The 14573-nt window shown below is 48.6% G+C and overlaps 1 long non-coding RNA gene across 5 annotated transcripts in view; it reads left to right on the forward strand.

Annotated features, from left to right (window-relative positions):
• Positions 1-14573, forward strand: part of LOC138638475 (uncharacterized) — a 57528-nt gene that overhangs the window by 21865 nt on the left and 21090 nt on the right. For 2 of the 5 annotated variants that reach the window (XR_011312504.1, XR_011312505.1), the window contains one exon: positions 10307-10404. The exons of 2 other annotated variants lie outside the window; for them this stretch is intronic. This is a non-coding gene — a long non-coding RNA (uncharacterized lncRNA). Of the gene's footprint in view, positions 1-1503; positions 1782-10306; positions 10405-14573 lie in introns of those variants that run through there. One more of the 5 variants, XR_011312510.1, reaches the window with a different exon arrangement.

A 14573-nucleotide genomic window follows, 5' to 3' on the forward strand; every position in this document is an offset into this window, starting at 1 on the left:
CCAATGAGCACTCTCGTCATCCTGCTATAATGTGAGCAAAAGATGAGCGGCGACAATCAGAATGTAGGACAAGTGGATAATGGTAAAGAACAATGGCTATCCACTGCGAGAGGGCTAACTAGGCCCCGGCTCAGTATATGTGGACCATTGCTTTGAACCTTCAAGGGCTGAATTCAGTATTCTGCAGGCTTCAGAGTTAAAACTGTATTGTACAACAGCAGATAAGTAAGTGCAGCTCTGGGGTGTAATATCTAGTAACTCAGGATCAGTACAGGATCAGTAATGTAATGTATAAACACAGTGACTGCACCAGCAGAATAGTGAGTGCAGCTCTGGAGTATAATACAGGATGTAACTCAGGATCTGTACAGGATACATAATGTAATGTATGTACACAGTGACTGCACCAGCAGGATAGTGAGTGCAGCTCTGGAGTAAAATACAGCTCTGTTCAGCTGTTGCTCATTCTGTTGATTGTGGGTGCGGTCACCACTGATCCTGCTGTGTGCTCCTGAGCTCCAGAGAATCACCACCTCTCCTCCCCAGGACCTGTTTTCTCTCCAGGGAGGGAGTGGGTTTCTTGGGATGAGTGTGTGAGCAGGTTAATAATCTTTATAATAATAATCTTTATTTTTATATAGCGCTAACATATTCTGCAGCGATTTACAGTTTTGCACACATAGCGTGATGCAGTAACAGACAGGAGGCTGAGCAAGGGTTAACATTAATTTTTACTTGAACAGGAAATACTCCACACAGGGAGTAGGAAAGAGAGGCAAGGGTATGGCACATAGTATGAACACAAAAGGTATACTGAGGGAGGTAGCGGGGGCAAATAGTATAACAATTGTTCATTAAGATTAACTTATCAGTCTGACGGCTTCCTCACTTTAGAGTCTTAGGGTACCGTCACACTATACGATTTACCAACGATCACGACCAGCGATACGACCTGGCCGTGATCGTTGGTAAGTCGTTGTGTGGTCGCTGGAGAGCTGTCACACAGACTGCTCTCCAGCGACCAACGATGCCGGTAACCAGGGTAAACATCGGGTTACTAAGCGCAGGGCCGCGCTTAGTAACCCGATGTTTACCCTGGTTACCATCCTAAAAGTAAAAAAACAAACGCTTCATACTTACCTTCCGCTGTCTGTCCCCGGCGCTGTGCTTCTCTGTACTGGCTGTGAGCACAGCGGCCGGAAAGCAGAGCGGTGACGTCACCGCTCTGCTTTCCGGCCGCTGTGCTCACAGTGAGTGCAGGAAAGCACAGCGCCGGGGACAGACAGCCGAAGGTAAGTATGAAGCGTTTGTTTTTTTTACTTTTAGGATGGTAACCAGGGTAAACATCGGGTTACTAAGCGCGGCCCTGCGCTTAGTAACCCGATGTTTACCCTGGTTACAAGCGAACCAGTTCCAAACGATCTCCTACGACGTACGATTCTCAGCAAGGTCCCTGATCGCTGCTGCGTGTCAGACACAGCGATGTCGTATGGATATCGCTGGAACGTCACGAATCGTACCGTCGTAGCAATCAAAATGGCACTGTGTGACGGTACCCTTAGGTGCAAATGGTGGTGCCAACGTGGTTAGCACGTGTTGAATCCAGTGTCGTCCTGCAGGCATTGATCATTCGGTTCTTGGCGGTGACGAAGAATCCTCGATGTCTTGCGCGGGGTCCTGGGTCCGGGATTCGAGCTGCAGAGTGGAGAGCAGCCTCTGATACTGACGGAGCTTACTGAAGCTCAGCAGAAGTATGCGGGTGAGAGAGGGAACAGTTCTTGGTGAGTCACTCGGTATTTCTTAGGTGGCACACACGCGATATTTACTGACCCACAGAGTTGAGTGCTCTGAATGGCGGGAGCCAACTGGTCACAACAAGCAGTTCCCCGGTCAGTCTCTGTAAGTGGTCACAGGGGTTTGATAGCGCAGACCTGCGCTGTCACGGAGCGCCAAACTTTCCTTGCGCGCTGTGTGCTCTTGCCAAGTCTGACCCTCTTTTCACGCGCTTTGCCCTTTTTAATCTCGCTACGCCCCCTGCTGTCAAGTGCAAACATCGGTTTCTAAGCTTTCTGCCAGACAACAAAGGTGACAGTCCCGGCAGTTCCGGCCCAGCGCAAGAAAGGTACCCCTGGTCCGGTCCCTATTTTTACAAGTGAAGGAGCCAAATCCCAGGCTTCTGTTTCCCGGACCAGGCCGGCGGGGTGCAGAAGAAACCAGCAACCGGCCTGCAGGACTCGGGGGTCCACCAGGAGTCACAGCAATGTGGCTCCTACTCCCCTCAGGTCTGCAGAGACCCAGAGAAGCCGTAAGGCTTCTAACATGGAGGAGAAGCCTGCTAGTGTGCAAGATGGCGGAATTTCCGGAGGAAAGCTGAGCCCTCACGGAGGTGAGTCCGACATCACTGAGGAAGGTTGGGGTCTGAAGAGACCCTGGGAGTCTGTGTCCACCTATGGCTCCAGGGTCATAAGCTATCTCCATGAGTATGAGTATGCGAGCAAGACCATAAGGAGGCTCCGGGTGGAGCTGCGCTGCACAAGTGCCAAAGGTGTAGGTGCCTCCAAGCCCAGGAAGATGCAGCTCCAGGTAGAGGTAAAGAGACTTAAGTTTGAAATTAATGAGCTGGGGGTGAGGAAAGCCTTCATCATAGAAAAAAGTGGACCATTTAAAAAAAAACTGCAGAATGAAGACCGATTCCGAGAAATGGCTGATAACAGAGAGCAAAGGTAGATGGGGCTGCTGCATGAGAGCCAGATGGATGGTGATGATGAGGAGGATGATGACCAGCAGAAAGCCCCACTTGGCGGCCTGCAAAGTCACCCGCAGGCCACATGCAGTGAGCTCCCTACAGGATAAGCAACATTGGCATCTGGTCGCAGATCTACTGACTCTGGGGAGGAGAGCAATAACAGCGGCCAGGGAGGAGCGCTAAAGGAAGAGATAAAGCTCTTGGAGTCCCCAGTGTGCCTTCAGGACTTCTATCTTGGTGACGATTTACTGGAGGAGGCACCTGGGGGCCAGAAGAAAAAGGTAAAGAAGACCACCAAGCCAAAGCTGCAGGAAGCAGTAAGCTACATGTATGCCCCCCTCTCTGTACCCCTGAGTCGGCTACAGGGTCAGCTTGCTGTATAAGCCCCATTGCTCAGACCAGCCCGAGTTCTTCTGTGGATCCAGTGCAAAGGGGTGGGGAGATTACAAAGCAGCGTAGTAAGTCGCAGAGCTCCATCTCTGCTTGTAGTAGAGGGGACATAGCAGTAGGTGCATCAGCCGAGAGGCTGGACAGTGAAAGCAGCCCGGAGGCAGGCGTACTATCAGTCCACGATACTGTTCCGTGCTCCTCAGTGGAAGGGGGGAGCGGCCCGGTATCGGTGGCAGCTCTGGTAGCCTCGGCACCCCTGAATGCTGTTGCCGCTGATCACTTAGTTGAGAAGCGGCGGCAGTGTGAGGGAGTTGCCGGGGCTGGGAGTTCTGGTCCTCCCACCAAAGTCCTATTTTATGTTGGCGCCGCTGGTCAACAAGATGCTGATATAAAGGATCAGCGGTGCCTTTCAGCAACGAAAGATCAGTGGCGTTTGGTATCAACAGTAAAGCAATGGAAATTACCAGCTGATGATGCGGAGGGCACACGTAAGACCAAGGGTGAGGTCACCTCCAGTTCTGTGGTGGATACTGAGCCCTTTGTACTTGATGATGCAGAGGTCTAAATGTCACCCCCTTTTGTCACTGGTCCAGCAGGAGAGAATGTAGTGGTGTGTTTGGATGAGAAAAATTCTTTGTCTAGTGGTGTGGTTGTTGATTTGGTGGAGGGTGAGGGGGTTATGGAGGACAGTAATAGTGATACTGTTGGTGTGGATGTGGTCGCTGGTCTGGTTGCCCTTCCTGGGGTGGCAGAATGCATCAGTAGTTATGCCACTGTCACCTCCGGGGATAATAGGGCATCCTCTTCGTCTCTGGGCTCTGGAGATGGCATGTTGCAACGGGGTCTCCAGGAGGCTCTAAAGAAGGGGGATAGATCACTAATGGTAGAGGATCGAGAGGTTAATCTATCATTCTGGATAGAGAGGCATGGCCTCTGGGCTTTCCGTGAGCAAAATGGGGGGAATACAGTGTGGTCCCTCCCAACAGCCGAGCCGGGCAGTGTGCATAGGACCGTGATCCGTCTTCGGTGGAGGGGCAGTGATGCGTGTCCTCCAAGGTCTAAGGTTGTGGAGCTCATGCTGAGGATGGTCTTCAAGGCAATTCACATCTACGCCTTGATACATCCCTATTCCACGCCTGAGTTTGATGTCAGCATTGTTCGGTCAGAGGGGCTTGAGCTCTTCAGGTCTAATTATGAGATGGCAAAAAATTAGCCCGTCTGCTGAGACTTTTGCCATTCAGGCGGTGTCTCGCCAAAACCAAGTAAAAAAAGTGACTGTGATGACTTTTAACGAGTCGCTTTCTTATTATGACATCATGACATGGCTTAGTCGATATTGAGAGGTGGTAGAGATGCCAAACAAAAAACTGTGACGAGTTTGGTATCTGGTCAGGGGCCTGGACACTTTTGGTAAAACTTAAGCGTTCAGGTGGTATGGTTGCCCACATTCTATCATCTGCCTTCCTGGGTATGGATCGTATCCTGGTCTTCTACCAGGGGCAACCGAAGCTCTGTCACAAGAGCGGCGACCCCACACACTTCGGTGCAAACTGCACCGTGCAGAAATGTGCATTGTGTGGGGATATCGGCCATCTTGCGTGGAGATTAGGTGCCATCTGTGTGATGAGTTAGGTCACCCATTGAGCTGTTGTCCTCGCTCCTTCGCTAATACAGTCGTGACCCTGGTAGGAGAAAGCCATAAGGCTGATTCTGCTGGGAAAGGGACTAGCAGGGGTGAGGGAGCTGAGGGGCCAAGGAGGAAAAGCAATAAAAAGACGCCTGCCCAGCTGAGGCATCTAGACAAGCACAGACAGGAGAGGGAGCTGGGTGAGCCCTGGGCTACTGGGACGGCCCCTGTCCTGGATGCCACTCTTGCTGCTGGAGCCCTGAGGGATGATGAGTTGGATGAGGAGGTCAGAAGGAAAGCGCCACTGCTTCCGAATACTTCCATTATGAAAGTATAGATGAGGATAATAGGCAGTGGCTAGAGGACAAGCATAAGCTCGGCACCAAAAAGAAGAGAAAGAATGGAGATAAAACATCTTCTCCCGCTCTGACCAAGGTACCTAAGGAAGGAAAAACTGACTCCCCTCTGGTTGGTCTTTCTAACTGGTTCCAACCCCTTGAGAACATCTCTTCCTCTGAGGAGGAAGCTGAGGGTGAGGTTCTGGCTTCAGTGGGGCTTACAGGGGGTGCCGAGTCTCCTTCTTCTGGGAATGTAAGGTCCTTGGAGGGAGGGACTGGCCCAGAGTCCAGAGACGAGGACGATAAAAAGAAAAAAACACATGGGAATGGACACCTCTATGTCATTAAAGAGGAGGAAGAAAGAAGAAAGTGATGGCGGTACTCACTTCGTTGGCGTCCATAAAGTCAAATACATCTGGATTTGCGACCTTTGATTTTCTCAGCCGGGTTGAGGCTGACATTTTCTTTTTGCAAGAGACCAGGTTACCAAACATGGCTGATGTGTTTAAAGCTAAGAGGGAGTGGAGACTCGGGCCCTCCTAATGGTCTCTTGCGGCCAAGCCGTATAGTGGAGTGGCAGTCCTTTTTACTGCATTCGTGGAATGCCGTCGTGCTATTGAGTTAGAAGTCGGGAGGTGCCTGATCTTAGATATCTTCATGTAGGGACAAGAGCTCCAGCTCATTAACATCTATGGTCCCCAATCTACAGTAAGTGGGATCGGAAGTGTCTACTTATGAGGATCAGGATAGAGGAGGTTCCAGAGAAAAGTTGACTTATGATAGCGTCGCCCTTAACCCCTTCATGACCCAGCCTATTTTGACCTTAAAGACCTTGCCGTTTTTTGCAATTCTGACCAGTGTCCCTTTATGAGGTAATAACTCAGGAACGCTTCAATGGATCCTAGCGGTTCTGAGATTGTTTTTTCGTGACATATTGGGCTTCATGTTAGTGGTAAATTTAGGTCAATAAATTCTGTGTTTATTTGTGATAAAAACGGAAATTTGGCGAAAATTTTGAAAATTTCGCAATTTTCACATTTTGAATTTTTATTCTGTTAAACCAGAGAGGTATGTGACACAAAATAGTTAATAAATAACATTTCCCACACGTCTACTTTACATCAGCACAATTTTGGAAACAAAATTTTTTTTTGCTAGGAAGTTATAAGGGTTAAAATTTGACCAGCGATTTCTCATTTTTACAACGAAATTTACAAAACCATTTTTTTTTAGGGACCACCTCACATTTGAAGTCAGTTTGAGGGGTCTATATGGCTGAAAATACCCAAACGTGACACCATTCTAAAAACTGCACCCCTCAAGGTACTCAAAACCACATTCAAGAAGTTTATTAACCCTTCAGGTGCTTCACAGCAGCAGAAGCAACATGGAAGGAAAAAATGAACATTTAACTTTTTAGTCACAAAAATGATTTTTCAGCAACAATTTTTGTATTTTCCCAATGGTAAAAGGAGAAACTGAACCACGAAAGTTGTTGTCCAATTTGTCCTGAGTACGCTGATACCTCATATGTGGGGGTAAACCACTGTTTGGGCGCACGGCAGGGCTTGGAAGGGAAGGAGTGCCATTTGACTTTTTGAATGAAAAATTGGCTGCACTCTTTAGCGGACACCATGTCAAGTTTGGAGAGCCCCCGTGTGCCTAAAAATTGGAGCTCCCCCACAAGTGACCCCATTTTGGAAACTAGACGCCCCAAGGAACTTATCTAGATGCATAGTGAGCCCTTTAAACCCCCAGCTGCTTCACAAATTGATCCGTAAAAATGAAAAAGTACTATTTTTTCACAAAAAAAATCTTTTAGCCTCAATTTTTTCATTTTCACATGGACAACAGGATAAAATGGATCCTAAAATTTGTTTGGCAATTTCTCCTGAGCACACCGATACCTCACATGTGGGGGTAAACCACTGTTTGGGCACATGGTAAGGCTCGGAAGGGAAGGAGCGCCATTTGACTTTTTGAATGAAAAATTATCTCCATCGTTAGCGGACACCATGTCGCGTTTGGAGAGACCCTGTGTGCTTAAACATTGGAGCTCCCCCACAAGCGACCCCATTTTGGAAACTAGACCCCCCAAGGAACTTATCTAGATGCATACTGAGCACTTTAAACCCCCAGGTGCTTCACAGAAGTTTATAATGCAGGGCCATGAAAATAAAAAATAATTTTTCTTTTCTCAAAAATGATTTTTTAGCCTGGAATTTCCTATTTTGCCAATGGTAATAGGAGAAATTGGACCACAAATGTTGTTGTCCAGTTTGTCCTGAGTACGCAGATACCCCATATGTGGGGGTAAACCACTGTTTGGGCGCACGGCAGGGCTCAGAAGGGAAGGCACGCCATTTGGCTTTTTAAATGGAAAATTAGCTCCAATCATTAGCGGACACTATGTCGCGTTTGGAGAGCCCCTGTGTGCCTAAACATTAGAGATCCCCCACAAATGACCCCATTTTGGAAACTAGACCCCCAAAGGAACTAATCTAGATGTGTGGTGAGCACTTTGAACCCTCAAGTGCTTCACAGAAGTTTATAACGCAGAGCCATGAAAATAAAAATAAAAATTCTTTTCTCAAAAATGATTTTTTAGCCCGCAATTTTTTATTTTCCCAAGGGTAACAGGAGAAATTTGACCCCAAAAGTTGTTGTCCAGTTTCTCCTGAGTACGCTGATACCCAATATGTGGGGGTAAACCACTGTTTAGGCACATGCTGGGGCTCGGAAGTGAAGTAGTGACGTTTTGAAATGCAGACTTTGATGGAATGCTCTGCGGGCGTCACGTTGCGTTTGCAGAGCCCCTGATGTTGCTAAACAGTAGAAACCCACCACAAGTGACCCCATTTTGGAAACTAGACCCCGAAAGGAACTTATCTAGATGTGAGGTGAGCACTTTGAACCCCCAAGTGCTTCACAGAAGTTCATAACACAGAGCAGTGAAAATAATAAATACGTTTTCTTTCCTCAAAAATAATTTTTTAGCCCAGAATTTTTTATTTTCCCAAGGGTTACAGGAGAAATTGGACCACAAATGTTGTTGTCCAGTTTCTCCTGAGTACGCTGATACCCCATGTGTGGGGGTAAACCACTGTTTGGGCACACGTGGGGGCTCAGAAGGGAAGTAGTGACTTTTGAAATGCAGACTTTGATGGAATGGTCTGCGGGCGTCACGTTGCGTTTGCAGAGCCCCTGGTGTGCCTAAACAGTAGAAACCCCACACAAGTGACCCCATTTTGGAAACTAGACCCCCAAAGGAACTTATCTAGATATGTAGTGAGCACTTTCAACCCCCAAGTGCTTTACAGAAGTTTATAACACAGAGCCGTGAAAATAATAAATACGTTTTCTTTCCTCAAAAATAATTTTTTAGCCCAGAATTTTTTATTTTCCCAAGGGTTACAGGAGAAATTGGACCCCAAAAGTTGTTGTCCAGTTTCTCCTGAGTACGCTGATACCCCATGTGTGGGAGTAAACCACTGTTTGGGCACACGTCGGGGCTCAGAAGGGAAGTAGTGACTTTTGAAATGCAGACTTTGATGGAATGGTCTGCGGACGTCATGTTGCGTTTGCAGAGCCCCTGGTGTGCCTAAACAGTAGAAACTCCCCACAAGTGACCCCATTTTGGAAACTAGACCCCCCAAGGAACTTATCTAGATATGTGGTGAGCACTTTGAACCCCCAAGTGCTTCACAGACGTTTACAACGCAGAGCCGTGAAAATAAAAAATCATTTTTCTTTCCTCAAAAATGATGTTTTAGCAAGCAATTTTTTATTTTCTCAAGGGTAACAGGAGAAATTGGACCCCAGTAATTGTTGCGCAGTTTGTCCTGAGTATGCTGGTACCCGATATGTGGGGGTAAACCACTGTTTGGGCACACGTCGGGGCTCGGAAGTGAGGGAGCACCATTTGACTTTTTGAATACAAGATTGGCTGGAATCAATGGTGGCGCCATGTTGCGTTTGGAGACCCCATGATGTGCCTAAACAGTGGAAACCCCTCAATTCTAACTCCAACACTAACCCCAACACACCCCTAACTCTAATCCCAACTGTAGCCATAACCCTACCCCCAACTCTAACCCTACCCCTAACCCTAACCCTGGTTCTTACCCCAACCTTAGTGGAAAAAAAAATATTTTTTTTATTGTCCCTACCTATGGGGGTGACAAAGGGGGGGGGGTCATTTACTTTTTTTTATTTTGATCACTGAGATACAATCTATCTCAGTGATCAAAATTCACTCTGGAACCAATCTGCCGGCCGGCAGATTCGGCGGGCGCACTGCACATGCGCCCGCCATTTTGGAAGATGGCGGCGCCCAGGAAAGAAGACGGACGGTCCCCGGGAGGCCAGGTAAGTATAAGGGGGGAGATCAGGGCACGGGGGGGGGGGCGTCGGAGCACGGGGGAGTGGATCGGAACACGGGGGGGTGGATTGGAGCACGGAGTGGGGGATCGCTGTGCGGGCGGGTGGATCGGAGCACGGGGGGGGATCGCTGTGCGGGGGGTGGGATCGGAGTGCGGGGGGTTTTGATTGGAGCACGGGGGGTGTGATTGGAGCACGGGGGGAGCGGGCAGGAGGACGGGGGGAGCGGAGTACAGGACCGAGGGGAGTGGACCACAGATCGGGGGGCTGGGGGGGCGATCGGAGGGGTGGGGTGGGTGCACATTAGTGTGTCCAGCCATGGCCGATGATATTGCAGCATCGGCCATGGCTGGATTGTAATATTTCACCATTTTTTTAGGTGAAATATTACAAATCGCTCTGATTGGCAGTTTCACTTTCAACAGCCAATCAGAGCGATCGTAGCCACGAGGGGGTGAAGCCACCCCCCCTGGGCTAAACTACCACTCCCCCTGTCCCTGCAGATCGGGTGAAATGGGAGTTAACCCTTTCACCCGATCTGCAGGGACGCGATCTTTCCATGACGCATATGCTGCGTCATGGGTCGGAATGGCACCGACTTTCATGACGCAGCGTATGCGTCAAAGGTCGGGAAGGGGTTAATAGTATAGCTAGTGAGGCTCGCCTGGTGGATCTCCACATTGGGCACACATCAGGCCAGAGGTAACTGTAGGTCCAGAATAGATAGGTTTTATTTAAAGGAGGAAGCTGTCTCTTCAGCAGTGTCTGTTGTTGAGGTGGAGTTATCCGACCACTGTTTAATTTTGTTTTCTTTGAATGTTACAGAGACCCTCTGGATGAGAAGAGGCTTTTGGAGGCTCAATTCGTCTCTCTTGGAAGAAGCAGAGATAAGACAGTCCTTTGAGGATTTTCTTCAGAGCCAGGTACCCTTACTGGATCTTTGTAGTAGTAAGTCAGAGAGGTGGGAGATTTTCAAGAAAAGGGTGGTGAGATTTTTCCCCCAGTTCTCGAGCCTCAGGAATCTGAGCAGATACCACCTGTATCACTGTCTGAGGAGGAAACTCGAGCATCTTGTCTCAACTGGAGGTAGCCGCTAGGAGATCTCCAGAGTGAAATCTTTGCTTATGAGGTGTCAGGATGATAGACACGCATCTTTAGTTTTTTAGAGGGATTACGGGAAGTATCGCTCGCTCGACCCTTACAGAAACTGCACGATGTCAGTGAATAATAAAGTAGTTACAGGACTGGTCGACACTACGGAGTCCCTGAGGTGATCCAGATAAGGGATCCTGGAGGATGTCAGATCCTTCTACTAACACCTCTTGGGGAAGAGGGATCTTGATTTGGATTAAATGTTGGCTTTCCTGGCTGAAGCTGTCCCTGAACCAGGGGTAGACCCCTCTCTTGATGTTTTGACAGAGATTATCAGGGAAGAGGAAGTTAAGCTGGCGATTAAGGCTTCTTTCACACTTCAGTTGTTTGGCGTCAGTCTGCTCCGACATAGTGACGGATCGACGGATCCGTCACAATTGTTGAGAAAACGGTTCTAACGGATCTGTTTTTTTGACGGATCCGTTACTTTGGAGTTGTCAGGGAAAAGTATCTACTTTTTGGAGCATGCGCAATTGGAAAAGCGGATTGGGGCGACGGATCCGCCGAAATGATGGTCGCGACGGATCCGTCACCCATAGGCGGCCATTCTATGGAATGGCGGACGTGACGGATCCGTCGTAAACCGCCATTTCGGCGTAGACAAAAAACGTTATAATGTCCGTCAATGTCTAAATGACGTCCGCCAAATCTCGACGGATCCGTCACATGGCGGATGGAACGGACGACCATCCGCCACAATCCGTCACTAATGTATGTCTATGGGAAAATAGCGGATCCGCCAAAAAAAAATGGCGGATCCGCTATTTGAGGAAAATGGCGGTTTCAGACTGACGCCAAAAGACTGAAGTGTGAAAGAGGCCTAAAGTGCTTGCCCCCCAAAAATCACCTAGTCCAGATGGCTTAACATCTGAATTCTATAAGACCTTTAACCCCTTCATGACCGGGGGATTTTTCGTTTTTCCGTGTTCGTTTTTCGCTCCCCTCCTTCCCAGAGCCATAACTTTTTTATTTTTCCGTCAATTTGGCCATGTGAGGGCTTATTTTTTGCGGGGCGAGTTGTACTTTTGAACGACATCATTGGTTTTAGCATGTCGTGTACTAGAAAACGGGAAAAAAAATTCCAAGTGCGGTGAAATTGCAAATAAAGTGCAATCCCACATTGGTTTTTTGTTTGGCTTTTTTGCTAGGTTCACTAAATGCTAAAAATGATCTGCCATTATGATTCTCCAGGTCAGTACGAGTTCATAGACACCTAACATGACTAGGTTATTTTTTATGTAAGTGGTGAAAAAAAATTCCAAACTTTGCTAAAAAAAAAATAAAAAAAAATGGCGCCATTTTCCGATACTCGTAGCGTCTCCATTTTTCATGATCTGGGGTCGGTTAAGGGCTTATTTTTTGCGTGCCGAGATGACGTTTTTAATGATAGCATTTCGGTTTCGTTATTGCATTTTAATGCAATGTCGCGGTGACCAAAAAAACTTAATTCTGGCGTTTCGAATTTTTTTCCCGCTACGCTGTTTAGCGATCAGGTTAATACTTTTTTTTAATTGATAGATCGGGCGATTCTGAGCGCGGCGATACCAAATATACGTAGATTTGATATTTTTTTATTGATTTATTTTGATTGGGGCGAAAGGGGGGTGATTTAAACTTTTATGTTTTTTTTATTTTTTTCACATTTTTTTAAACTTTTTTTTTAACTTTTGCCATGCTTCAATAGCCTCCATGGGAGGCTAGAAGCAGGCACAGCACGATCGGCTCTGCTACATAGCAGCGATCTGCTGATCGCTGCTATGTAGCAGAAATGGAGGTGTGCTGTGAGCGCCGTCCACAGGGTGGCGCTCACAGCCACCGGCGATCAGTAACCATAGAGGTCTCTGGGACCTCTATGGTTACAATATACAAGCATCGCCGACCCCCGATCATGTGACGGAGGTTGGCGATGACGTCATTTCCGGCCGCCCGGACGGAAGCGGTAGTTAAATGCCGCTGTCTGCGTTTGACAGCGGCATTTAACTAGTTAATAGGTGCAGGCAGATCGCGATTCTGCCCACGCCTATTACGGGCACATGTCAGCTGTTCAAAACAGCTGACATGTCCCGGCTTTGATGCGGGCTCACCGCGGAGCCCTGCATCAAAGCAGGGGAGCCGGCATCGGACGGTATAGTACGTCCGATGCCGGTAAGGGGTTACGGACGCTTTGATTCCCCTCTTGTCTGAGGTATTCAATGAGTGTTTCCTTAGGCACTCTGCCGAAGTCAATGAGAAGGTCTGCCCTGTGTAACAACTCTGCTGGCATCACGGCATGGCCTCATATCTCTCACACTATCTTACCCACTGCTCCAGGCCATGATGTGGTTTCTGTTTCATGCCAGCTCCATGTTCTGTGTCTCTGCTCTCTGCATGCCTCATGGCTATGTGTATAGGGGGCCGGCGCCTGAACTCTCTGGTTCTTATAGGAATCAGGTGCATCTGTTTAATCAGTTCCTGACTAGTGTTGAGCGATACCGTCCGATACTTGAAAGTATCGGTATCGGATAGTATCGGCTGATACCCGAAAAATATCGGATATCGCCGATACCGATATCCGATACCAATACAAGTCAATGGGACATCAAGTATCGGAAGGTATTCTCATGGTTCCCAGGGTCTGAAGGAGAGGAAACTCTCCTTCAGGCCCTGGGATCCATAGGGATGTGTAAAATAAAGAATTAAAATAAAAAATATTGATATATTTACCTCTCCGGCGGCCCCTGAACTCAGCGCGGGTAACCGGCAGGCTTCTTTGTTCAAAATCAGCGCTTTTAGGACCTGAGAATCACGTCCCGGCTTCTGATTGGTCGCGGGCCGCCCATGTGACCGCCACGCGACCAATCACAAGCCGTGACGTCATTCGCAGGTCCTTAATGCGCTCATTTTTTAAAAATTTTACACATCTCTATGTATCCGATACCGATACCCGATACCACAAAAGTATCGGATCTCGGTATCGGAATTCCGATACCGCAAGTATCGGCCGATACCCGATACTTGCGGTATCGGAATGCTCAACACTATTCCTGACCAATTATCAAGAGGCCTCCTGTATATAGTGCAGCTCCACCCTGTGGTCTGGGCCTGTGTAATGTGTTAGCTCAGTTAGTGTTTAGCTGCTGAGTTTGCCTGGCCTTGCTCTGAATTACTCCCTCTCTGGGAGCTTTTCTCTGTGCTATTGCCTTGATCTTGTAGTCCGCCCTCCAGGAGGCAGAATATCCTGGTCCCTGTGTCTTTGTCCCTGTGTCTTGTTCCATTGCCTTGTCTGTACTTTGTCTTTTCTCGGTCTCCTTGTCTGTGGCTTCCTTCCCTGCTTTGTCTTTCCTTGTGTTCTCAGTCTGCTTACACTCCGCACTCTTGCGGCTCTGCACTCAGACATTGCTTCGCACTCTCTGGCTTTGCTCTGTGGTTCCGCTCTTTGCGGTTCTATCTGGCTCCGCTCTTTGCGGTTCTAACTGGCTCCGCCTCCTGTGTTTCTGCACTTGGCTCCGTCTCTGCTCTTGGCTCCGCCTTCAGCGTCTCCGCTCTTGGCTCCGCCTCCAGCGTCTCCGCTCTTGGCTCCGCCTCCAGCATCTCCGCTCTTGGCTCCGCCTCTAGCGTCTCCGCTCTTGGCTCCGCCTCTAGCGTCTCCGCCCTTGGCTCCGCCTCTTGCGTCTCCGCCCTTGGCTCTGCCTTCTCCTTCTCTTCTCTTTGCTCCACCTTCTACTCGTACTCGGCCTCCTGCGTTTCTGTTCTTGGTTCTAGCTCTTGTGCTTTCGCTCTGCATCCGCTCTTGCGGTCTTTCTCTACTTGTTACTTAGTCCTCCTGTCTGAACAGGTTCCAACCTGTTTCACATACCTGCCTGCAGACCGGTCCCTACCGGTTCTTCCTATGTTCCAGCCGTACCCGCCTGCCTACCAGAGAGCCAGCCATGTCCGCCTGCCCGCCAGTGTCTCTGTTGTA

This window comes from Ranitomeya imitator, chromosome 1, assembly GCF_032444005.1.
Source record: "Ranitomeya imitator isolate aRanImi1 chromosome 1, aRanImi1.pri, whole genome shotgun sequence".
Lineage (NCBI taxonomy): Eukaryota > Metazoa > Chordata > Amphibia > Anura > Dendrobatidae > Ranitomeya > Ranitomeya imitator.